This window comes from Toxorhynchites rutilus, chromosome 3, assembly GCF_029784135.1.
Source record: "Toxorhynchites rutilus septentrionalis strain SRP chromosome 3, ASM2978413v1, whole genome shotgun sequence".
NCBI lineage: Eukaryota > Metazoa > Arthropoda > Insecta > Diptera > Culicidae > Toxorhynchites > Toxorhynchites rutilus.
The window spans coordinates 314,817,092-314,844,675 of NC_073746.1; the positions used below are offsets into that span (position 1 = coordinate 314,817,092).

General features: G+C 35.8%; 1 protein-coding gene across 3 annotated transcripts in view; it reads right to left on the reverse strand.

Moving 5' to 3' along the window:
- Window positions 1–27,584, reverse strand: part of LOC129774885 (inverted formin-2) — a 215,366-nt gene that overhangs the window by 174,993 nt on the left and 12,789 nt on the right. For all 3 annotated transcript variants that reach the window (XM_055778931.1, XM_055778929.1, XM_055778930.1), the window contains one exon: window positions 14,835–15,591. The gene's annotated coding sequence lies outside the window, so the exon portion shown is untranslated. The remainder of the gene's footprint in view (window positions 1–14,834; window positions 15,592–27,584) is intronic.

Consider the following 27,584-nt stretch of genomic DNA (forward strand, 5'->3'; position numbering starts at 1 on the left):
CAGACAGGTTTTGTGCCACATAATCCCAATATGCAAAGAACATCAACCAATTATTTGTATTCAGATTTAAAAAAACTAAGATCTTCCGGGATGATCATCTGAGAGAGGGTATACTTAATTAACTACAAATCAAAAAAGAATCAACAAACATTACAAGTTCCGGTTATGATTTATCTTCTGTGAATAAGAAATTATTGTTTTTTTTTTCTAATATCCGGCTCCTCATTGCTAGGTCTCTCTGCTAGCTGACAAGAGAATCACAAAGGCGTAGGGGTTGTGATGAAGTTTTCAACTCTCTTCAGTATCTGAACAAAGGGTATTAACCCATTCATCTGAGATTTAATTTTCAACAGAGAGGATCAAACAAATATGCTTCGATTGGACACGCATAGTGCTATTTCACAACACTACTGAGCGTAAAAACGTGAGGTACAACCATAATAGCATAACAACCATAACATAACAACGTAAAACCATAATAGGAACATATAGCAGCTCTGCTTTTCAGCTTTGCAGTGATTTCCTACAACCATAATAGGAACATGCATCTTTCGATATTGCGATAATTGGAACGTAGATATGAAATTGTTGCAATTATGATAATACAAAAATACATGATCGATATCGATAGAATCGTATAAATTGGCCGAATCACAACATCAAGATGGTTGTAATGTAGTGTTGACGTGTTTGATGCAAACACAGCCACTTTACTGCATAAAAATCTCATTATTTTGATCGCATATTCCTTAGCAAAATGCTAAGAAGCAAGCATCAATGGGACACACTATTTTCAAACTTTATTTTTCAACAATGTTTCGCATGGAATCAAGTACCAGAATTGACAGAGAAGAGATTTCTGATGTCTAAATTCGTATTAGAGCCTTTAAAAATAAGATAAATTAACTCTTAAAAAACTCTCTCGTAGTACCATGATTGGTACTATTGCGATGATAGGTACTTCTACCCTATATGTTTTTTTGGTAACAAATTGGAGACAACTCAAAATTAGCCTGCTTTCAAGAAAGTCGTCTTGTTTTTTTAGATTGCATGCAAAGTAGCGTAAATGGCCAATGCTTTTACATCCAGAAAGTTTCATTGCAATCTGAGATGGTGCTGTCAACTCCTAACACAAGTTGGCATGAAATTTGTCTAATGTATATCAGCCCTATCAAATGAATTCGTCCCTCCCTGGAACCGGAACCGGATGTTCATGTAAAAATGTATTGAACAGAAAAATGATCATCCTGTGACACACTCAGTAAACATCTCAAGATGTTCTAGCGTTTACCATTGATTAGTAACTGTGCAGTACCACACACACACACACACACTCTCTCTTCAATAAATTCTAAAGTCTAATCATGCATGGAACACTTTTGGTGCGACCTCCTTCGGCCACACCGAAAAAAGACAACCGACGGTTTGTCTGTCTGTCTGTCTGTCTGTCCGACGGTCTGTGACTAAGACTTGTGTCCCGCTTGCAGCAACTTACGGCATGCCTAAAACAGAACGAGAACGGAACAACGTAACACGCAGGTGGTTACAGTTACACACGCTGTTCTAGCTTAGCTTAGCTAGCCAGTCTAGAAGACGTCCGTCGCCGTCATCACTCTGCACCAAGCCGTATGCAGCATGTAGCATGAATGGAACCATGTCCCGAGGCGAAGGCGAAGTGAGAGAAGTTGAATTTCCTTATGAATGACTAATTTGAATATGAATCGTGCTCGGCGAGTGAGAGCGACAGGAAGTTCAAACCATTCGGGTCTACTGTGCAGTGTGCAGGAACTAGAATGCTGATTTCAATGGAAAGCTAAAAGTAGAAGAGGAATCATTGTTCGTATGGAAAGTGACACTTGGGTCGATCATTGCTCTTTGGGAAAAATCCATGGGAATGTGGAGAAAGCTGAGTTCATACCGTTCGGTTCAAGGGAGCATCACTTACTTTGTTGTTATCCTCAAATCGATCATGCAATCGGTCATATTTGCATACAATCGAACCGATCATTGTTGATCCTATCGAGAGGCTAGCGACATAATGACCACTAATGCTGCGTGGATAATTGACATTTGATTGTTTTCCACGGGCCTCAGTCGCTCAAATGTTGCAAGACCAGCCAAAACAGCTCCGATACCACACGCTGTCTGCAGATCGTAAATCATATCCCAGTTTTCAGCTAAACCGATCAATCTGTGGCACCAGGCTCCGTTTATGTGCATATCAGATTACCGCTCGGTAACGTACTCAACATAACGTGTTTTACAACAGTTTTGAAACCGAATCGAACCGCTTGCTTCCTAGATCTGCTGCCACAAACGAGCCGTGGAATATCTTTAACATTTTAGCCCCCTATTTCGTGAAATAACAACAATTCCCCAACGTCTTTTGTGTGCCTCAAATCGGACACTGTACTCACTTGTTTTTTTTTTTGTTTTTCGTTCGGAAACTTCATCCGCTCGCATATTAGCATGCATGTATGAATATGGTAAATTGATATTAATAATACGTTTAAGTTCGGCCCCGCAATTCGTTCTCTGTTGATGTACATATACCTTCTTGAGCTAGTTTGCTACCCTAGGTCGCTTTTCTTCTCTAATCCGGCGCAGCGAAAACGCGTTCAAACCGCTTGTTTTTCGCTGCCACATTTATGCCGCAGTGTTTTATCTTTTGCCGAGAACAGCTTAAATAGTTGCTGCTGGAACTACTCGCTGGAATTCTTCTCCGCGCGATCAGTTTTCGCCAATTTCGGTGCGGAGTTATTATTCATTAGGATATATTTACATTGAGTTTTGTTCCCAATGAATCTTGAATGTAATTCATTTCTTATATGTGATTCTATACAGAACTCTGTCTTTCGAACGTTATGTATGGAAATTGAGTTTGTGAACTATTTTGAAAACACTCGACATAAATTCTTCTTCAATTTATAATGATACTACAGTCCATTATGAGGATTATTAGACCTTCTCCGCACCACTCTTCCACGGGTTCCACTACTTCTTGATGCCATTTGAATCAATACGTGAGGATAAAATGAGTAAAAAAAAACTTTTTAAGTTAAACAGTTTTATTGTATTTAAACATAATAATGTACTAAAAGCTAGAAAATAATTAGGCAAGTAGCAGTTGGCAGTTATCACACCTCTCCTTCATTAGTCTAGGGCATTGATAAGACTAAAATCAAATCGTGAGACATATGATGAAGCCGTTAATTGTGGATAATGGAAATCCAACGTGCCCCACGATTTTATTTTAGTCTTATCAATGCCCTATACTAATGAAGGAGAGGTGTGATAACTGCTAACTGCTACTTGCCTAATTATTTTCTAGCTTTTAGTACATTATTATGTGTAATCACAATTAAACCGTTTAACTTAAAAAAGTTTTTTTTTGCTTATTTTATTTTCTAGTTTTTAGTACATTATCTGTTCCATTAGAATATTTCTCTAGAATAAAACCATTGTAATGTATTCTATCAGTCAAAAAATTTCACTTGATACCGATATTGAGTGTATTGCAGAAAATACGTAGTGTGTTCTCCAAGTCAAGTTCGTTCGTTTGATACACATATCTAAATCAACCTTTTTTTGAGATGATATGAAATCAGCAATTCTGTAGCTGCGGCCAAATTGGATTTTTCAAGATAAGCAGTTTTAAAATGACACATAAAGGTATTTTATAAATTTGGTCAGTTCCTATTGGTCAAATTTCTATTAATGTGGGACAACCCTACAAACATACAAACATACATACGAACAGTTTATGCTAAATAAAACCGTTTAACAAAGTAACTTGCTATTTTGTGATTGCGGCCATCTTGGATTTGGATTTTTCATGATCTGCTGTGATCTACTATTCAAGCCCTTTCATTTGATACCTATACTAATTGGGTTTTGAGAATATATGCAGCCCGCCATTTGATAGTGGCAGCCATAATAGATTTGCATTTTTAAAATAACTGTGTTCTACTAGTCAAGCCCTTTCATTTGATACCCATAGTAATGGAGTTTTGACATAATCTGCAGTCCGCCATTTGGTAGGATTTTGGTGGATTTGCATTTTTCATAAATAACCGTGTTTTACTAGTCAAGCCCTTTCATTTGATACCCATAATAATAAGGGTTTTGAGAAAATATGTAGTCCGCCATTTTGTAGTGGCAGCCATCTTGGATTTGCATTTTTCATAAATAACCGTGTTCTACTAGTCAAGCCTTTTCATTTGATACCCATATTGATGAGGTTTCGAGAAAATATGTAGTGAGCCATTTTGCAGTGGCAGCCATCTTGGATTTACATTTATCATAAATAACCGTATTCTACTAGTCAAGCCCTTTTATTTGATACCCATATTAATGAAGTTTTGAGAAAATATGTAGTCCACCATTTTGTAGTGGCAGCCATCTTGGATTTACATTTATCATAAATAACCATGTTCTACTAGTCAAGCCTTTTCATTTGATACCCATATTGATGAGGTTTCGAGAAAATATGTAGTGAGCCATTTTGCAGTGGCAGCCATCTTGGATTTACATTTATCATAAATAACCATGTTCTACTAGTCAAGCCCTTTCATTTGATACCCTTATTAAGGAAGTTTTGAGAAAATATGTAGTCCGCCATTTTGTAGTGGCAGCCATCTTTTATTTGCATTTTTCTTAAATAACCGTATTCTACTAGTCAAGCCCTTTCATTTGATACTCATATTGATGGGGTTTTGGGAAACCCATATTGATGAGGTTTTGAGAAAATATGTGATCCGCCATCTTGGATTTTCAAGGTTATGAAATACGCAGTTTTATAATAACTACAGAGATAAAGGTGCGTTCCATATTTCAGAACAATCGGTCAACAGGAAGGGGGTCATTTCTATTTACTTTTTATTCCTATTAATGTGGGTCAGCGCTACAGACAAACATGTTACAAACATACAAACATACAAACAGATTACAGGGCAAGCTGAATTAAACCGTTTAATTAAAGAGATCTCTTTGCAATTTTCATTTTCATCTCGTTGCAGCCAGCGATCAGTCAACAGCCTTACTTAATGCTAAATACACACACAGAGGGTTGACCGACGCGATGTTTGAAAGCGGACGCGTTTCAGATGGTTTACAATGTGTTGTGAATGAATGATGTCACACACCGCAGTACAATTTTGATCTGTTCTGATTGACCACAATGGTGGAACAAATATCTAAATCAGACCATCAGACGTCAGACGTCAGATTTTATGAAAAGATCGAAGCGATAGCTGTTTTCGTTAAATAGCTGTGTGTGATATCAGCCTTATAGGCACTAAAGTGTATTCTCATCATCTGAAAGAAGAAGAACGTTCGCGATGCACACTCAGTGCAACGATATTCAGCTGCTTTAGCAAACTTGCGCAAATCATTAGCCCTTTTCAGAGCTACCAAAATTGTCTACTAAAAAGGTAATTCTAAAATTTCAATGCAATCTAAAATAATATCCATTTGGGTGTTGTTACAGAATAACTACGTCCACGCAACAACGATCATCAGCGATGGAGATCGATCCACGGTCGAAATAAGATCGATTCATCCATACAACTGCTCCGCTCTGCAAGACACATCGGGCTGTTGTTCTATAAATAACTCAACAACGATCAATCAACTGCCTCCGCTTTCTAGTCTAACAGGATAATGGAAGAACAGAAGGGAAACACTTACGCCTAAATGGCTACTGTGTAAATGTGTACCATATTCAATGGTATAGAAGGGAATACTCTAACGCCGAAAAATGGCTGTGTAATGTGCTAATTATAGATATGATAAACATGTGACATGTACACGATTAAAACTCGGCTCTGTTACAGCCAAAATGCTAATGAGCCTAAAATAATAAACAAAAGGGATAAAAAAAAATAATATCCGAAGTGATATTAATATACAAGCGAATAGAATAAAGTAATTCCGTAGTCCTACGTCAACAATGTGGTCGTGTTCTGAACACCACCATCCATATTTTTTCTCTATTTTTCATAATTTTTGTGATAAAAAATAAAAGAAATAATGAAATTACTGAAAAACTAATCAAAATCGTTATAAAGCTTGATTAATTCAACCCTTTGCGGTCGTATTAAATTTCGACATGGGTGTCGCACTGGAGGAAATTAATTTCACTTGAAATAGCGGTGATACATAACATGTAAGATTATTATTTTTGGTGAACTCTAACTATGTATCTACCGAACGATGTGTTTGAATGAGATGTTTTTATATAAAAATTATATTTTCATCCTTCGTATGAATTTAATCGTTCCACCATTTTCCGTAGAAATTTTCATTCTCCTCCCATATTCTTAATGTAATTAGTAATGAAATTTGTTTTTTCTAGCATAAGCCTGATTTCATCCTTTTTACTACAGTTGTGGTGTCCGAGGTATCGTGGCTACTCATAATTGTGACTATCCCCTCACGTTTCCACGCTAATAATCTTTATTTATTGAGTATCGTTATCTATTATTCATAGGAGCTCCGTATTTCATCGTCAACAGGTTCACTAGACCTTAATGTTCGTTTAGAAAATGTTGGATAAAGTATGATTACTACAATGATTGAAATCCTGAATCACAGAACTATTGACATAGGACTATGTCTTTGATTTCTATATAGGAGGGTCACTCTACGGAAAATGTAACGATTCATTAAGATTTTCCAAACGGATATTAATCAAAATCGTTATTGCGGTATATTTATCCAGCAATTTTTTTTGCTTAAAACATGAACAGTGAATATAGTAAAAAAAAGTTAACAATTTGACGATTAAAATGGGTATGTTTTCTTTCGATTGCACTGACCACTCGCTTTCCTCTACGACGCAACGAGCAATCTTTTTGCCAAATTCGGGCGTAAGCTCACAATGTGAGTTGATGCATATAATTAATTATTTTCCATTTACCGATAATAGGCATTTATCAGTTTTTGTATTTTATGTTGCCCAATCAATTCGTGCTAAATTCACGTTTTTATCGTGTAGGTTTAGCCACTAACAATTTATGTAATTATGGTCCAGGATGTCATAATATCGAGCATGTTGTTTGGTTACGTAAAATATGCAATTAATGATCTTCACTGGCTGCTGATTTGAAAGATCTAAAGGGTATACTCACGCTTATCAGATTATGATAGCTTGAGTAGCCGCGATCTTAATATTATGCTCCCCATATATGTCTTCGTGAGAAACCCGCTTCACTTCCTCAAATACCCATGACCATTTTTCTTTTCCTTTCCTATACATAAACAGAACTTAGCACTTTATTTTATTTTTTTTTTGTTTATATTGATGTAGATCTTAACTATTTAGACTTGTGTTTAAAAATGCTAAATGATGACTCATTGTCTTCTCCTGCATAATTGAATAAACAGAAGATAAACAGAAGAAAAGGGTAGTAATGGCTTTAATGGTATTTTTTTGTACCAGTTTTAACAGAATGTGGTTCTGGATTCTACCATGTTATCTCATCTAACCCAGTTTAAAGGATACAAGTTCATTCCCTTTGAAGTATCAAAAGAGACAAAAAATACAGATTTTGAACAATGAAAAAACTCATTTCAAATGCAATTACTACACACAATCACAGTCCTATGTCAAGATCCCGTCCGTGCCCCTTTTTTATCTTGTGATTAGTTAAAGTTACAAAAATATTCTTATATCAACATGCAGATAATTTATTACAGTTTTGATGAATTTCGGGGCAAACGGGGGCAATTGGGATGTTTGAGTTCTTTCCCCATGTAATGGACCCCGACTGAAATACATGTCGACTATAGTGGTGGCTTGCCAAATCTGGTCAAACTTTACCGGACCATTGTGAGTTTTAATAAACGGTGGGAGGTATTTCTACAGGCACTCTTCACTATACATTTTCGAGTCCATTGTGTTATTTGTGATGAGAATCTTAGTTTTCTATCCACGGCTGTCCACAAAACTCCAACATCAAATTTCTTCTCTCGACTTTTATCCTGCACAACAAAACGGATCAACGTGAATTTTACGCCTATTACGACCGCAGCTATATTATGAACAGTAATTTTCATTAAAACCTAACTGAATCAAACCTTATCGAGTTTTATTAAAATTAAATGCCAGTTGTTCTGTATTTTAAATCGTTTTCATCAATTTACAATGTGAACTTTACGCATTCTAAAAAGCGCGTGTATTTTCGCTCAAGTGTCAATGGATAATGAAAACATTTCTTGTTACAACAACAGATTGCAACTGATTGATGTCGAAAAATTCCGGACAATGTAGTTGAGAACAAGAATATATGAAGCAAAAATTGGACCTCAGAACCAGAGATGCCCAGATACCGTTTTGTCTCAAATTCCGAACACTTATGCTTCGATGGCCATTAAACAGTGTATCATTACTCAAAATGGTACTCCAATAAATTAATTTGTTTTGGGATACAATAGAGCTTTTTTTTTATTTGACTCAAAATTGATTTACAAATAAATATTCATGGTGAAAAACTAAAAAGATGTCACTGACTCAAATTCCGAACACTTTTGTCTCAAATTCCGTACAGCAAAAATGCAAATGATATGTTCCTCTATCTTTGGAAGTTAAGGTCCATAAAAAGGCTGTCTACATATACCAGGTGACAGTTTAAGAGGGTGGGAGTTGAGGTCTTGGTCACTCGACCCAAGCGCCCTCTACAAGCTGACGTCCAAGTCGGAATTCTTTGGGAACTGCAGGCGACTTCATACATCATTCCACACAAAACCTGACTAGGAAAATCAAATTAACTTTCGTTGGTTTGCGCCTGCGACCTGCGTTTTGCAAGAAAAGAGCTTACAAACATTTGTTAACAAATGGCTTTTTTTTGTATTTTTTTTTGTCCCATTTATTTATTTCAGGCTCATTGGCATTTTAGCTGTAACAGAGCCGAATTTTAATCGTGTACATGTCACATATTTATCATATCTATAATTAGCACATTACACAGTTGCCATTTTTCGGCGTTAGAGTATTCCCTTCTATACCATTCCATATGGTACACACATTTACACAGTAGCAGCCATTTAGGCGTAAGAGTTTTCTATCTGTTCTTCCATTATCCAGTTAGACCGGACAGCGGAGACAGTTGATTGATCATTGTTGAGTTATTTATAGAACAGCAGCCCGATGTGTCTTGCAGAGCAGAGCAGTTGTATGGATGAATCGATCTAATTTCGACCGTGGATCGATCTCCATCGCTGATGATTGTTGCGTGGACGTAGTTATTCTGTAACAACACAAAGATGGTCAATGAGGGCCCTGAGTTTCGAACTCACGATCGATCGCTTACTAAGCGAACGCGCAACCAATGTGGCTACGGAGGCCCCCTTTTTTTGTATTGTTGCTCCAGAATTGGATTGTCCTTGCATCCCAATTTGTGAACTATTGCTGTTCTACTCTACTGTCCGGAATTTGAATCATGTGTCGACACTTCATTCAAATTCCGGACACTACTTAAATGCTAATTTTAATAAAGATATTTGCATAAAATCTCATTTTCATCTATGTATAGGAGATTCTTACCTATTCTAGCACTTAACACTAAAACAGCAAACAAAATAGATAAAACATTTGAAAAACTGAGAAATTCACGATGCTTGTTTTTTATGGAATTCACTAACGCACCCATTTTATCTGTCATTGTTTTGACTGTCACTTTTTTGCAAATGTTTAACACGTTGACTGCCACATCAGCCACCGGAGACTGACACCGAGTTTTCGCTCAGGGTGTGTCAGTCACCGGTGATTGACAGTATAACATATGATAATAAAGGTAACTAATATAAGCATATAAGTATAACTAATATAAGCATAAGCATTTGATTTGAAAAGCTTTTATTCAATGTTTTTTATGTTTTCAATCAAATAGGTACGAAAGTAGAAAGCTTGAAAGCATATTGAACTAATTTATTGAAAATATCAACCAAATGATACCTGGGCATAAAGTTGAGATCCGTTTTCTGCATCATATGCCTTAAGCGTCTGAAATATGATTCAGAACGGTATCTTATTTGACACAGGAGCGCTGAACTAGAGCATTCAAAAAAGTGGGCAAATCATGATCATATTTTCGGCTGAACAAACCGAAATCATTTTCCTTAATTATAATTTTGTATCTATTCTGAAGCGATTCGCGGCACATTGTTGACATTTATTGAATTTTGGAGTTGGCGTGAAAGAGATATACTCTATTGAAATAGCATGCCGAAAGCAGTCTCGAATCATTATACAAAGCAAGCAGTACGAGTATTTAAAATTACAAATACCAGGTACATATTTGTAATAATGTGTTTTAAACGAAAATAATTACTTGTTTTTATGGATGTTCAAAACACGTTTTCCTGGCACTTACTTAATTATTTGTCTATACATTTCCTGATATTGACACATAACCTTTACATCTATATACATAATTAGCTGACCCGGCAAACTTCGTCCCACCCAAAATTGGTTTTTTCTTATTGTTATTTTGTTTGTAATACCTTCAAACATTCACGTTTTCTTACTAAGCGCAAGTTCATGAGTCCAATAGCAGAACTGTCCATTGATTGATATTCTAATCGACTCCGTTGAATTAACCTTTTACTGAAAAATTCCCAGTACTTCTACCAAAACTCATCATTATAATATCAGATTATTTTCAGACAACGTTCAAGATTTTTCAACCACTTGCAAATCACACGTTTCTCCATTACATGGAATGAATGTTTAATACAGAAAATATGATAGAATAAAGACAGACCTCTCCCCTTTTCACCCCCTTTTTTTTTACTATTATAATGATGTGTTTTAGTGGGAATATCGAAAAAATACATAAAAATGTTTAAGTAAGGATCAGTACTACGTGTTTTCAGTGATCAATTAACATGAAGTAAAAATTTCCATTCAAATGTCATCAATTTGAAATTTCCTTCAGGCATGCTAATCTAAAAGAAAAAAGAACAGATGTGTCCACCAGATGTTGACACCGTGTGTCCGTCATCGCGTATACCGATTTGATCATGTTGTTAACATTGACAACTAGGTGTCGTGAGAATGATATTCAAATACATGAACGAATAGATCATGAAATAAAAATATTAATTCAATTTCAAAGATAATTTTGGATGAAATTCGTTGATCCGACAGATGTCTGACTGATTTTCTTCATAAAACACGAGTATTTACATGTCAGGAGTAGGGTAAGTGGGGACAATTTGGTCCACCTAAGCTAATCGCCTGATATTTCCAAACCAATACTGTCTAAATAACAAAAGTCACACTGAACTACACTTGGTCCTCTCAATCAATTATGTTTAATCATTATATCGAGCTTCAAAACTACCAAATATATAATAAAATAAAAGATATGATTTTTCGACATTAAAATTTGATGTGGGGTGGTCATGTGTGTTTATCATCGAAACAACATACTTATATTTATGTATAGTAATTCAGAATAATATTACAATCGGTAACAGTGTTATGGGATCAATAACAGGTGTCTTAGCCAGAAGCCAGACCAGAAAATTTGCATTGAGACCATTTCGAGCTCTGCATAAATCATTTCACTGTTGTTCGAGCATTTTCAAACACATTCGATGTTTTGTACAAATAAACTCCACCCTTGATGGCCTGCGTTGCTCTTTCAGTTGCTTCTACCAACGCTGTTTGTCCATACTTTATTTCTTTAATTCCGTGGCATCTGAAATCACTTAGAACAAAGGAAAGTCTCAAACCTGTATGATCAATTCACCCCACAGAAATGTGTCCATATCACCCCACAGAGCATGCAAAAACCTCAATGCAATGCAATGAAAGGAGATAACATCATAAAAATTCAAAGTTGAGGCTACCTTTTCGAGATAAAGAAGTTATTTAAATCACCCCGTGTGTCCAAATCAGCCCAACTTACCCCAAGTTTTCTTTGGTATAAAAAATGAATAAAAACAAGAATAAAATGTATGTTAGATAGAATGTAAATAATATATTACTGCTCACTCTCGGTCAGACGGACCTCGACAAAACCTCTAGTCCCTGGTCTAGCCACGGGGACTGTCTGAGGCGGGTTCCAACACCTCTTTTCCTGGCTAGCTCGAGCGTGGGATTCGGAGATCCCAAGGTCGGCTCACATGGACACTTCCGGAAGCACACAAAACACCAACTTTCCGTTTTTATAATATATTTTAAATAATCTGACTTACAATCTGTAATTGTGTGTAGTGTGTGTTCGTCGGCCGGCCGGCTTCGCTGGTCCTCTGGTTCTCGACGTTTCCCTGGTCGATGATTCTGGTGGGCTGGGGGCTGGATCGCGCGTTGCTGGCTTGTTGCGAATATTCACAATGGCGTTCAAGGCTTAAGTCTAGTACAATGGGTCCTGATCCTGTTACCAATTAGTATGCGTTTAAGCACAATTTCTTAAATTTTCTCTATCAAACTTCTACCTGTTACTGTCCAGTTTCCTTCAACTGTCGTCTTTTCTTTCTGCCTTTTTTTTTCATCCAATTTCAGCTTCAACTTCAACTTTTATACTTTCACTGAACTCGATAATAAATTATTTAACTTTTTTTTCCAGGTCCTTTTGGTTTGGCGGTCGCAGTGGAAAAGAACTAGGCAATCTTCCTAGTATTTTTCCCAGCCTCATCATTGCCCCCTTCCAACATCCAGCCTCCCAGTCCACCCTGTCGATCATATCTTCCCCCATAATATATGTCTGTATGTGATTCTGTGTAACCTCCTCTCTGTCTCCCTAACTGTTATAATTGTTATCAGTGTCATTTATGTGCGATCTTGGAGGAGTCATAGGGCAAACTACCCACAACGGTAACAAAAATGATTGACGAATTGACGCTAATTCACAACCAGATGGCGCGACCAGTAAAATTATGATGTTTTGTTTTTGAGCTGTCAACAAATAAGTGATTCACTGAAGTTTGTTGAAAATCAACATTTTTATTCAAATTTCGGGGTTTCAAGTTTTCTCTTTATGCTGAAAAGGTAAGAAAATCATCATTTTACTTTATGATAAATATGAACGATGGCTTGGTGTAAGTGCTGTAATTAACATTTTTTTTTCTCTAGGTAAACGATGAGCTTCAAAAGGTGCAGATCTTTCTCGTATGGGTCGAACGGTGTCCGCTTCATAATCAATGATTTCAACCAATTTAAAATTGATATCGATTTCACCGCCATTATTCACCGCATGATCCTCTGAAAAATGTATAGTGGTTTTTAGTGGATGAAATTAATTTAGTAGAAATACAATGAATAATTACGACCGAATATTGATTTTAACCCATTAACGACCAAGCTTAAAAATATTTTTTTTTGTGAAAAACATTGGTCTAATTTTGATTATGAACACCTTGGAAACCCTAATGTACAATAATTATTTTTTTCCCATCTTCCATTTTTCGGAAAATGACTGTTCGAAACCTGCACTTTTTTTCGCAAGTACAAACACACTGCCAACAAAAAGCCTCTTCAATTAACAAATATACGACATTCATAAATGCTTCAATTTTATATTCCGAGACGAACAAGCGCAGGAAGATAAAAGTCTCCAAAGAAAAAACCTGAATTCATCCACCTATAAAATTTTGACTTATTACCGGCAAGCTTTTTCTTTCAAACGAAAACTATTGCTTTTTTTCTCGTGTTACTGGTAGAGAAATGTCAACGCTCAATAATCGTTGCTTAGAGGCGAATGAACTGCAAAGTTTAAAGCCTCTTAAAAACAAAGAAAGAAAGAAAAATAATCGTTGCTTTCCTATAATCCAATTCCCGAAAAATCAAACAATTTCAAAAACCTGCAAAGTATAAATACGCTGTGGAAAAACAGTTTATTTTATTAACTGAATATACGTCATCAATATTACAGATTATCGTAATAGTAAGACTTTGTTAGACTTGAAAACACCTTCCGGACATACTTGCATTAAATCTAATTTATTGCCCAATAAAGCTATACAAAATTAAATGAAATTGGTGGTAAGTGGTAGCCAATAAATTAAGCTATCTTTTGGTGCAAAAACATTAGCATATTGTTGCTTTCCAAAGACAAGAAAAATTATCAAAGTTGCAGTTCGATTTTTCGAACGCTTGGCACAAAATGGGTTAAGAGCGTAGAAAAACAAACACCATAACTTTTCAGGTTCTTGAGCTCAAATGTAGGCGTCGCATGAATTGATGCAGGTTCACGTTAATTCGTCAATTTCAAGGTGACGACTTTGAATGATCTCTCCGTTGATCCGACAGTTGTCTAACTGATCTACTTTATGGATCACGAGTGATGTCAAATGTAAACAGATTTTTACAAACTTTCTTAGGCGTTACATGAATATAATGATAAAAAAATCAAATGATCTTTCGATGTAACGCTTTGCCTTCTTAGACTATTTTGAACGAGTATTTTGGCACAGGGCTGTTCAGTTTCAAATCGTCGAACAAAGAAATTTTAAATATTTTTATTCATAAATGACAATAGGCTTACGTGCATATTTTTCAGGCATTTTTCATTTCCTATTTCCCCTAGCAGTGAATTCTCGCGACAAACAATTTACACCCAAGCGAAAGTAATTTCATCATTTACACACATTTGCATAAACGTTATAAAGAAGCGGAAACATGGCAGTTCTTTCTTCCTCAACATAATTTTCAATGCCAGACGCATAAGTAGATGTTTAACCAGGCAAATGGTGGATAATTATCATTATTGAAAATACATACAATTGCAGTTTACAACAGAACATGGACTAAATACAATAAATAACGTCAACTAATTGAGCCGACAGTAGGGTTTAGACTCATGCTGTGTTGTTCGCGGGCAACTTACCTTTAATGGTTGATTCCACGCATATGTTGGTGCGATCGGAACGGTTGAAGGTCTAACCTTTTCTTTATTCAATCACTGTTGCACGAATTAGCAATCTTTGATAGGTTCAACCTATTTTATTTTTCGGGGGATTTATTGACTTTAACTTGCTAACTTGTCACAAACATTCGGCCACTGCTCTGCCCTTCCAATCCTCGAGATTTTTTTTTTCAAAATGCTTCTTCCTTCTGGCTTTCGAACGTACTATCGGTTTTTATATTTCTTCACGGTTTCTCTTCTTTTTTTTTTGTGTCAACTCTTCAAATATAGAACGATAATGCTTGATTAAACACCAGAGCGAAAAAACTATAATTCGGGTAAATAACAATTAAGCAAAACAAACAGGCACACATGTGAAATTTTTGCACGAACCATCCGTGGTGTGATGTTTATCTGTCACACGAACTTATCAACACATACATACACAAACACTAGCACCAATGTATTCTTCTGGTTTCTCAGCGGTGTCGCTTCTTCTGGGGATGATGGTGACAGATCACGGATTAAGCGGCTCGTGGCCAGTGTTTTGCACTCGTGAGGGGGATTCCTATGATTGAGGGGGCGAGGGAACAGGGCGGTCACAAACTCGCTGACAGGCAGTGGCTCACTTATGGGTCTAATGTTTTCAGCCTGTCGGCTGCCACATGCTGATCGTCGCCATCGTGTATTGTTTTGCGTCTGCGTCGTTCTGCTGGCGACGATCCGTCGGTTAAATATCCTGAAAAGATGAATGGAGGAGAAGAGAAAAATAGTTATCAATTTGCTCCAGTCGAAGCGTAAGCTATGGGCCCGCAATCTCGCAGCATCCCGTCGTCAACTAAAAATTGTTGAAAAAAAAACAGATATGCTATGAACTAATTGAACTTTGCGAAAAAAAAAGTCCCCGAACCACTATTTTTAACTTAAAGTTAATTAGTTCTCGTGAAGTGAGCAATCCGCTGGTCGGACCGACAGAATCGCGTCTGCACGCAACGTGTCTGGAATCGGATCGCGTGCGCTCATTCCCAGCTTAGCGTCTGAAGTTGCGCATTCGCCCAAACACTCCCAGAAGCGTACCCCCCTTCCGTATTATTATCACGTAGTAAACGACTGGCTTTTATTGCCATTCCACAATTAAAACATAATAACAACAACAGCAGCAAAACTTTGCTGGCCGAGAGGCGCACTTCATTCATCGATTCTGGATTTCGTCTGGATCTCCCCGCGCATCTTGCTACCCGTGCTTCGGGGCCAACAGACTATTATTGATTCTGGCGCTGGACCCAAGTTCCTGGAAGTAAGCCAATCCGTCTGATTCTTGACGATGGGAGACACCATAGTTCATCGGAGGAACGGTTCTTTTTACACACACACGGCTTGGGTCCGATTTTATGGCCGATCGATATATATATATATATATTGTTATTGCAGCAATTGTAGCGTATTTGGAACGTTTTTACGACACATTCGCCGTTTGGGGATTCGGAATTGGCTCTCCCAAATGATCGCTTTATGATGCTGTCTAGCGAATGGTGTGCCAGCGTTTGACGGATGGCAATCATACGCGAAGGTGTACATCTCAATCGTTGTTCGACCAGGGCGGGCCATTTTTCTTCGATTGACACAACGATCGAACAGTTTTCAGTTCATTGATGGAGGTTTTTTTCGTGCAGCTGAATAGGCTACGAATTTTGATTATGGAATATATCCAGATCCTCCCCCAAGAAGTCGTAAATTTGTGTCAGGATAAACTCGCTGTTTTTGGCGAACATTAATGCTAATTTATGGAAATCCGAGTTCTTTTCATCACGCGGTTTGATTAGCTTCCTTGATGGGATTATTGACACTGGGAGTGATTTACGGATTCTCATGAAAAAAACTAATGGTTGCTTTAGTGCCACAGATCCCATAAGCTGCGGGATTATCACTATAGTGGGGATTGTATTGGCGAAGCAGTCACTCGAAAGCACACGGTTCTGAACAGTCATGAAATCTCATTGTTCGCCATTTTGTTGGTGTTAATACTAAACCTATCAACAATTCATTCTACCATTCCATGCCAAACCAAACCTATTCTACCATTCCATGCTAAACCAATATTAACGAATTTAGTTAGTTTTACAACCAGATGGCGCAGCGAGTGAAATGATGATTTTGTTTTTTTTTTGTTTGAATTTCTTTTTTTTTGTTGGAAAAATCAGATTTTTTCTTCAAATTTTCCGGTTCTAAGTATTCTTTTTACGTTGAAAAGGTTAGAAAATCATAATTTTACATTTTTTCAAATTTTCATTTTTTTATACTAGGCAAACGTTCGGTGGCATATGTTGCGCTTGAAATACGTCAAATCCTTCTCGTATCGGCCGAACTGAATCCCCTGCAAAATCTATGATATCAACCAACTTAATATGATATCAATTGCATTGTTATTATCCACAGCATGAGCTTCTGAAAAATGTCCGGAAGTTAGTAGGGTAGGGCATGGCGGGGGTTATAACTTTGTAGTACGAAGTTTTGCGTTATAATGTTATGTACCACAATGAAGCTTGCCTTTTACCCTTTCAATAACAAATAATCAGAGAATCATTTATTTGTCATTTTTCTTTTATTTAACGTCTTCATATTTCAGAAGAAATTGACCAACTAACCCAACAAACGGGGTAAGTTGGTCAATATATAGGGCATGTCTATCATATAACAGTCATGTTTTTTTGGGTCAAATAATAAACGTTTTTTCCATCAAAGGTTTCCTTCATTATTAATTGTTTAATTAAATCAAAACAAAAACAGTTAACAAATATCATGTTGTCACGTAAAAAAAACCAAAAAAAATCTAATTTTCAAATTCTCATCTTTTTTCATCTGAAAACTACATGAAAGTCTTCAAAAGTCTTGCCCAATGCGACGTTTCTGAGTTTCTTGCGGGACCCAACTTTCGGATTAATTATAAAAATGAAGATCTTATATATTATATCTTAGTTTGTAGATAACTCTTGCAATATTTTCTTCAATTTAACAACAATTACACATGCCAGTGTCATATAATATATTTCGCAAAAAACTGCAGTACGAACCATCCGTGCTATAAATTAATAAAAAAATATGGTATAAATATTATATTAGTATGGTTGTGATTTTATGACTTTTCTACATATCCTAAAGTTATATTTGGGTGCTTATTCTATTAAATTCCTTTTATGAATCCTATTCAATTTGAACAAAGAAAGTGTCACCCATATCTGGGTGACGGAGCGACGAACGTGTTAATCGATAGCGTGGAATACCGTTGTTGGAAACTAATCAGGAAATCGTTTCCAGCTATTGCGGCGCACAGCTAGAGATGTCTGAATTTTACGTTTATTCGTATTAATCGTGGGGCCATTTTCAAATACGAACGAATATTTATTTCTTGTTATCAATCTGAACAGACGTTAATTATAAAAAAAGATTATGATGTCATAATTTTATATTGTTACTAGCTAACCCGGCAAACTTCGTCCCGCCCATTTACTTGATTAATTCTCGAGTAATGCAGAAATTTGTGTTTTATTTGTATGGCAGCCACCCCTAAGAGAGGGGGGAGGGGTATCTAACCACCATAGAAACATTCATTGCCCCCTAAAGTTTCCATATGCCTAATTTGGTTTAATTTGCTTGATTAATTCTCGGGTAATGCAAAAATTTGTGTTTCATTTGTACGGCAGCCCCCTCTAAGAGAGGGGGAAGGAGTATCTTAACACCATAGAAACATTTATTGCATCCTAAAACCTCCACATGCCAAATTTGGTTTCATTTGCTTGATTAATTCTCGAGTAATGCAGAAATTTGTGTTTCATTTGTATGGCAGCCCTCCCTTTGAGTGGGGGAAGGACTGTCTAACCATCATAGAAACATTTATTGCACCCTAAAACATTCACATGCCAACTTTGGTTTCGTTTGCTTGGTTAATTTCCGAGTAATGCAGAAATTTGTGTTTCATTTGTATGGCAGCCCCCCCTTAGAGAGGGGGGAGGGGTCTCAAAATATCACGAAAACCTTCCCCGGCCCCAAAAGTCCCTACATACCAATTTTCATGTCGATCGGTTCAGTAGTTTCCGAGTCTATAAGAATCAGACAGACAGACAGACATCACTCCATTTTTATATATATAGATGTTACATTAAATATAATTTTAAAATAAACATGGTGCAGAATAATGGTTTTTGAATGAAATGATATTTCAGTATATTGATCAATTCAGCATTTCATGATTTTTGCGGACGATTGAAAAAAGAGCACATCATGCAATTTTTTCTGTTCAAAATTACCGGTTCTTCGCAGACTAGTTTGAAAACTTCTGCTTGGTCCCTACGACTACTCATTCAAAAGAAGTATATTTAAAGAAGCATTGACCACTAGTATGGTATACTTCTCTTGGCACTCTGAATTTGAATACTACTACTTTAGTACGAGAGTTTAGACCACCTTTTTCAATTCCGCTTTTTACTCCTGCAGACGCTGAATTCTTCTTCGCAGTCTCCTCCGCCACCAGGTATTTTTATGCTTCAACCTTAGGGGTAGTAGGGGCAAATTGGTCATGGGGGGGCAAAGTGGTCACCCGCTTGCTTGGTAGTATAACTATTGACTATAGATGCCCTATTGATAGTCACCTCATATTTGAATAATTTAATGACTTTTGAGCCACCCTGTACTTCAGTAAAGCTGTCGCATGTCAAAATATAAATAAAAACAGAAATTGCTCTCTCGATAGCCATTAGGCCGTAGTTCTGTGCGCATGGTATCTAAGGAATTTCTCGTGAAATTTTGTTTATTTAATCTGATATATTGGACAAATCATCAGTTTGGACGACTGTTCACATTTTCTAGGAGAGGTGAACAGATATTTAGTTTAATATCAGCGGTAAATTAGCATAGAAATTACATTGATGTTTGGGGGCAAAGTGGTGATAGGTGAATAACAACTTACAATGTTCTGTTTAATAAAACTGATATACATCATCACATCCTGCTCTTAAAGAGGTTCCTTTTGTGGCTTTGATCCTGAAAAAATATGCCGCTCCAACTAAACCATGCCTCATTAAGCAGAACGTTATGTGTTTCATACTACGTTTTTGTGTGCATGAGAAAATTTAAATTGAGACTCTAGGTGAATAGGCCAAGCTTATTTCGTGCATGTACCTATTATATCAAATATGATTTAAACGAATTTGGACGAATAAAACGCGTGAATCTATCCCATTTAGCTTGATATGTGCGAGTGACCACTTTGCCCCCACTAGGTGACCACTTTACCTCCAAGCAAAAAAAAGATCGATTTTTCACCCTTTTTTCTAATGATGAAAAGTATACTATTTTGAATTTTTGTAGTAAAAGCCGTTTGCTATCTTGAACAACAATAAGTTGAACTATAATATTCTTCAAGAAACCGGAATTGAAGCGCTATGTGGACGCTGGAAATGGGCATATTCCTTAGGGTGACCACTATGCCCCCACTTCCCCTAAATGTTTTAGCATATTCGATGCATTTCGACAAAACATCATGACAGTTAAACATATTTTGCACCTTTATTTTTTGAAAAAACGGTTTTTTTTTCATTAATTGCGATAACCGTGATAATTAATCGATGTATTTATATTTTAGATACGAAATTACTCGATTAAAATTGCAGATATTCGATTATTTGAATTAATAGAACAATTAACCGGCGCACAACCAACCTCTCTACGCACAACCGGTTTCTTGCTCGCATTTGTTTTGACATTTGTACCGTTCGCCCCAAAGTATATTGAAACAACCTCCAGGTGTGCTACATTACTTGTTGCATTATTGTGAGTTACTGATATTCAATGTTAGCGTTTATTATATTATATTTAATGAAAACTTTACAACACAAAATATAGTGGAGGTGACTTGGCGTGGTGGCAACATCCATACCTCTCACGCAAAGGTCACGAGTTCAAACCATTAAATGCGGATAATGGAAATCCAACGTGCCCCTCGATTTTATTTTAGTCTCATCAATGTTCTTGATTAATGAAGGAAGAGATGTGATAACTGCTAACTGCTACTTGCCTAATAATTTCCTAGCTTTTAGTACATTATCTGCATTATTATTATGTTTAATGACAAAGAAACCATTTAACTTAAATAGTTTTTTTACATCATTTTATTTTCTAGTTTTTAGTATTTGTATCATTATCATATTTCTCTATAATAAGCCATTCAAATTTTTTGTTATTTTTTATTTCTTACCTAATTTTACTCGGAATATTTCTATGATGTACTGTATTCTATTAGTCAAATCATTTCATTCAATACCGATATTGAGGGGATTGCAAAAATACATAGTACCTACCCCACATACATTCGAATATACATACAAACGGTTCAAGCTGAATGAAACCATTGGAAAAAGTAATTGGTTATTTGGGGACTGCAGCCATCTTGGATTTGGATTTTTCATGATCTACTACGTTCTAATAGCATTTTCCTTTGATACCCATATTGATGGGATATTGAAAAAAATTATTTACTGTTTCATCGTTTTGTTGTGGTGGCCATTTTGGATTTTGATTTTTAATAAATAAATGTGATCTATCAATCAAGCCCTTTTATTTGATACCCATTTGATTTGAGAAAATATATAATCCGCCATTTTGTAGCGGCCGCCATTTTCAATTTGCATTTTTCATAAATAACTGTATTCTACTAGTCATACCCTTTCATTTGATACCCATATTGATGGAGTTTGGAAAAAAATATATAACGCCATTTTGTAGTTGCAGCCATTTTGGATTAACATTTTTCATAAATAAATGTGTTCTACTAATCAAGTCCTTTTTTTTTTATACCCATATTGGTGGAGTTCTGAGAAAATATGTAATCCGCCATTTTGTAGCGGCCGCCATCTTGGATTTTTAAGATCATGGAATACGCAGTTTCATAATGGCTGCAAAGATAAAGCTGTGTTCCAAGTTTCAGATCAATAAGTCAACAGAGAGGGGGTCAAATTTGTATTAATGTGGGAAACCGCTACAGACAAAGCTACAAAGCTACAAACGTACATACAAACGGGTGAAGCTAAATAAATCCGTTTAATAATAGGGTAAATGATCTTGGTTTGTCCAGTCGAAAATATGATCATGGTTTGCCCACTTTTTTGAATGCTCTAATTCAGCGCTCCTGTGTCAAATAAGGCCTTCGAATGTTTCGAAACATATAAATGAAATTGCCTTTTACATGATTTATAGTAGTTTGATAGTATATTTTTACGAAATCACATGTTTTAAAGGATTATAAAATACACCTTCTATTTGTGTCAATGCGCCCCTCATTCGAGCTAACTTTTAATCGATCACCAGATGATTATTTGGCACGTATTCAGACCTTTTCTGCATTACAACACTTATAAATATTGTAAACATCATGCTTGCTCACCATTTGTATCGGATTTACATAGCTAAACCATTAAATTAACGCATTTTGATGAACTCAATTCTGATCATGAGTTGTCCAATTCAATAATGTTGTTTTGTCCACATGATTTCTATGGCAACCGCTTGGCGCGCTGCAGTTTGTTTATGTTTGTTTATGGTGTGCTTCGCGCATAGCAGAAGTATGGTTTTTCTGTGTTGATTGTGTTGAGGTGAACACTTCTAAAATATTCTGAAGTAAGCCTAAATTATGAATGAATCAATATGATGACACTGACACTGACACTGACACTGACAGGTGAACACTTCTAAAAATATTCTGAAGTAAGCCTAAATTATGAATGAATCAATATGATGACAGTAAACTCAAGCAATGATAAATGCAACATCTAATTGTGAATTCGAATGTTTTCATTCAAAAATGGAGATTTCTAAAACCGGACAAACCATGATCATTTTTTTGGACAAACCATGATCAGAGGTGGTCAAACTATGATCATAATTCTTCTTTAAGGAAAATAGTTAAAAAACATAAAAATTTGCATGATTTCAACACCTTATGGTAGTATTAGCAACTAGAGACTCGGGGCTTTTCAAAAAACCCAAACTCGTATCGATTATGTGTGATTTTCATGAAGAAAAATCGATTTGCATTTACTAGTTGCGTAAAAACACCCCAAATTGGACAAACCAAGATCATTTACCCTAATAATAAAAACGTTTCGTACATGCAGATTTGTTCGCCTATATGAATAATTATTCTGCTCGTTATCGGGACACCATTAATTATGATTTCAGCGTCTTCTATCAAAAGTCGGACTGCAATGATCAAGCAGGCATTTGGAATCGTTCGTGATTTGCCGAAATTTGACGATTATGATATTGACGTTGTAGAGCCTGAAAAAAAAGTTTAAGGAAAAACTAGTACCACGATTACAGCAATCAAAGGTATTAACATCCAGCCCAAGCTCAACGTCATTTAACGGATTGATGAACACAAGAGTTTTCGTACTGAGGGCGTCAAAGATAAATACGTGAAAATGGTATTCGATACTCTTCGTACTGTATGCCCAACATCATTGGACTCTGAATGTGCGTTTTCGGTAAATTTCGGTAATGATATTCGATCTCGATTACAAGACGAGAAAATTAACATTATTTGTGTAATTAAGCATTTTAAACCAACAAAATAAGTAGCAAAAAAATTTCAAAATGTTTTATTATAAATTAATCATTATCAATAATAGCCGTTTCATCAAGAAAATGGTTTATTTTAAAGCATTGTTTTTACCGTGATTTACCGGTTTTACCGGTAATGAAATTTTCGTTACCGAATACCGGTTATTGAAATTTTGGCACGGTAATGCAATCCCTAGGTGCTATTCGTATGCCCAACTAGCCCTGCTGTTATGTGACCAACTAGCCCCTCTATATTTATAAAAGAATATTCATGCAAATTCAATAAAAATAATTTTAAAATCGTTTTCCATTAACATTTAAAACTAATACATACAATAAACCTTTGTTTTACGTTAGAACCTATTTTCATGATTATCAACCATTTTTGGAACAAATCTCATAATGCGCAAACAGTGAATGATTTTTGGCAAAATCGGCACCATGTTCGTATTTGTTAACCTACCTTCATCCTTTTTTAACCTACCTACTTAGTAAAAAAGTTTTTTTCCAGTTTGCTTATTTTATTGCATCAGCAATTCGCTATTTTCCATCCATAAGTCGCTAACTTTTTGGACGCTCAAATTCCAAGATATCATCACTGACCAACTTATCCCTATGACTGCCCTACCGTAGTGGTCCCAAATAATATGTTTTAGGTCTAATAATCGAACCTCATACCAACGAACTGGACGATCGTGTCAAAATTTCGAGAAAGACAGTTTTTAATCGTTTTCTCGCAAATGCGTCAAGTGGTCTCAGGATCAAAGGCACTATATTTTTTTATATATTTTTTGATATGTCAATCTACTTGTGGGTGCAAAAAATATTTTTCCCCTTCATATCATAGTATTTATTTCGTATAGCAGCCCCTTCAAATCATAACTGGAATACTGAACCGATCCGGATGATTGGCATATCAAATTGAAGTCAATGAGCTAGTCAAAAAAACTAAACAAACACCTCTCTGATTTTTAGATATGTTATGTAAAAAACCGTGTAAACTATAAAAAACAAAAACAATCAATAATTACGAAAACAAAATCGAAATTTTTGCAAGTATATTATTTTTTCAAAAAAGACTGGTTTCTTTTGATTTTTCTAAAATAGAAATGGGTTCCCAAATCTATATACATAAGAATGGATTTCTGTCTGTCTTTCTGATTATTATGGACTCGGAAACTACTGAATCGATTAACATGAAAAATTTTATGTAGGGGTTTTAGGGACCGGGGGAGGTTTTTATGATAGTTCGAGACCCCTCTTACCTCTCTAAGGGGGGCAGCCATACAAATGAAACACAAATTTTTGCATTACTTAAGAACAAGCTTAAGAACAAGCAAGAAAAAGGAACCAAATTTGGTATGTGGTATTGGAAGTAAGAACTCTCTAAGGGGGGGCTGCCATACAAAATAAACACAAATTTCTGCAAAACTCAAGAGCTAAGCAAGCAACCGGAACCAAATTTGGTATGTGGAGGTTTTAGGAGGCAAGAAATGTTTTTATTGTGGTACGATACTCCTCCCCTCTCTTTGGGGGAAAGCTGTCATACAAATGAAACACAAATTTCTGGCGATCCCGAGTACTAATCAAGCAAAGGAGTAAGCACAAAACTCGAGGAAGGAATCATCATATCTGAGGTGTCATAATTTCATTTTATTTTCTGTATCAAGTATGTGTTCCATGTAAGGGAGAAACATATTATACAAGTGAATAAAAAATTTTGAACGAGGATTGTGTCTGAAAAAAAAATTGATATTACAATAACGAGTTTTGGTAGAAGTACTAGGAAATTTATAGTAAAAGGAAATTGTAAACGGTCAATTAGAAGATCAATCAATCAAATGGTCTGCGATTGGAACAATGAACGTTCGCTTAGCAAGAAAACGTGAATGTTTGAAGGTATTAAGGGGGTATTCTAGTGTAGAGGCACGAATTTCGGACGTTTTTTCGAGCTCCGTAAAAATAAAAGTATTTTTACGATCCATTATATCATTATTTATTCATCTATCTTTTAACAATAAAACAAAAATTGAACGGAGAAAAAATATTCATAACTAGAATAGTTACAAGCTGATGGAGTGAGGGGCTCAAAAAAAAGTTGTGTCATAGCGTACACTAGTTCAGCTCTTCTGGTTACCGTTTTGTTTCATATTCCGACACTTAAGCTTTGATGGCCATTAAACAGTGTCGCATTACTCAAAATGGTACTCTTTTGTGAAATTAATTTGATTTTTGGATACAATAGAGTCTTCTTTTTCATTTGACTACAATAAAATTGATTTATAAATACATATTCATGGTGGAAAACTAAAAAATATGTTTAAGCACTTTTGTCTCAAATTCCGAACACCATTTTTGTCACGGACTCATATTCCGAATACTTTTGTCTCAAATTCCGAACAGCAAAAATGCTTTTTTTTAAATCATAACTTTTAAAGTACTTGACCGATTCATATGATCGATATATCAAATTAAAGTCAATCAGCCAGTCTTTTTTGGAAAAATGATATGCTCGCAAAAAATTTGATTTTGCTTTTGTAATTATTGATTGTATTTGTTTCTTACAGTTTACATGGTTTCGGGACCAAGGGCGCTATATCGATATCGATACATATAAATGATGTTAAAATGAAGCCTATAACCCAAAGAATGTCAGGGTTTTGAATATTAAATTAATTATAACATTAAAGTTTTTGTAAATTCACATTCAAATGAAATGTTCGCAATTTGAATCATCCGTAGAAACTTGATTATTTCCGAACAATAATTTTAATGAAGATTTCTGCGTAAAATATCATTTTATTTCATCCATTTATTGTGAATTCTTACCATTCCTAGCACTTAACCGTAGTTTAGGCACTCAAGAATATACTCTAGAAAGGACTTATCGAAAATCCCATTATTTACCGAGTTAGAGCCATTTTAGTGATGCGGTATCTAACCTGGTATGGCCATAACAATGATCTTCAAACGCGTTTTTCTAGAAACTAGATTTTTCAAACTGGCGTACACGATATCTCAAGTTCTACTGAACCGATTCATGTCGAAATTATATGAATACTATCTATATGCATCTCCTTATCGCGTTAACTTCTAAAAAATATTATTTTACTATTTTTATTTGTTTTTCAAAACGGCTGCCATTTTGTCGAAAAAGATGCTTTTGGCTTGTCCGAGGTTCATGCGATAACGGTATCTTTACTGGCTTAGAATCTGTTCGATTTTTTTGTCAAATCGAATCATCCCTTCCTCGGGTTTCGCACCTACCTCCACATTTGGCCTTCTATTTTTATTTATATAAATATAATATATGTACAGGAGTACGTTATTTCGCCTGAAAATCCAGTTTCACTTTTGAACAAAGATAATTTTGTTTGCGCAATCGTCGAATAGACTAACAACACTAATCATGGCGTTATTGTAAAACTTCCTTCCTTCAGAGTTTTCCGAAAATTTTCCGATTTTTCTCTCCGCTATATTGACCTACGGAAGAGACGAATACAACAAAATAGAGTCGACTCAAATCGGACCATCCCTTCTTCGGGTTTTGCGCTCACCAACACATTTGGCCTTCCATTTTCAATTATATAAATTTATATACAAATATTTCTTCTTTGAATTGGGTGAATTGAAGTTACAATGAGGATTTCGGAAAGAAAATAAAGTCAGTTGGGACTAAATCAGGTGAATACGGTGGTTAGTGGTGGAACTTTAACAAAAATTGTGCTCTGTAAAAATGTATTTCATGCTCAGCGATGGAACTCATTCCTTGTTGAATGAATACGTCAACAAACAACATTGTTGCATTGGATATGTTGGGCAACCAAATGCAATACAAGAACTTCCAATACATCCCAAAAATACACTGTATGGCGTAAATTGTTAGTCGAAATGAATTTGAGGGAAATTGATGGCCGACTATTTGGTGTACCACAAAAGAATTCTAGAAGTACGAAATTTCGAATTCGAAAGATTCTTCTTACGTTTTACGGTTAGCAATAAGTTGACCATTTTAATTTATACTGTTAACGCGGATGACAGGGTTGTACAGTCATGACATCTCATTGTTCACAATTTAGTTGGTGTTAATCAGGGTTTTTTTTTCTTCAGTAATCGATGATC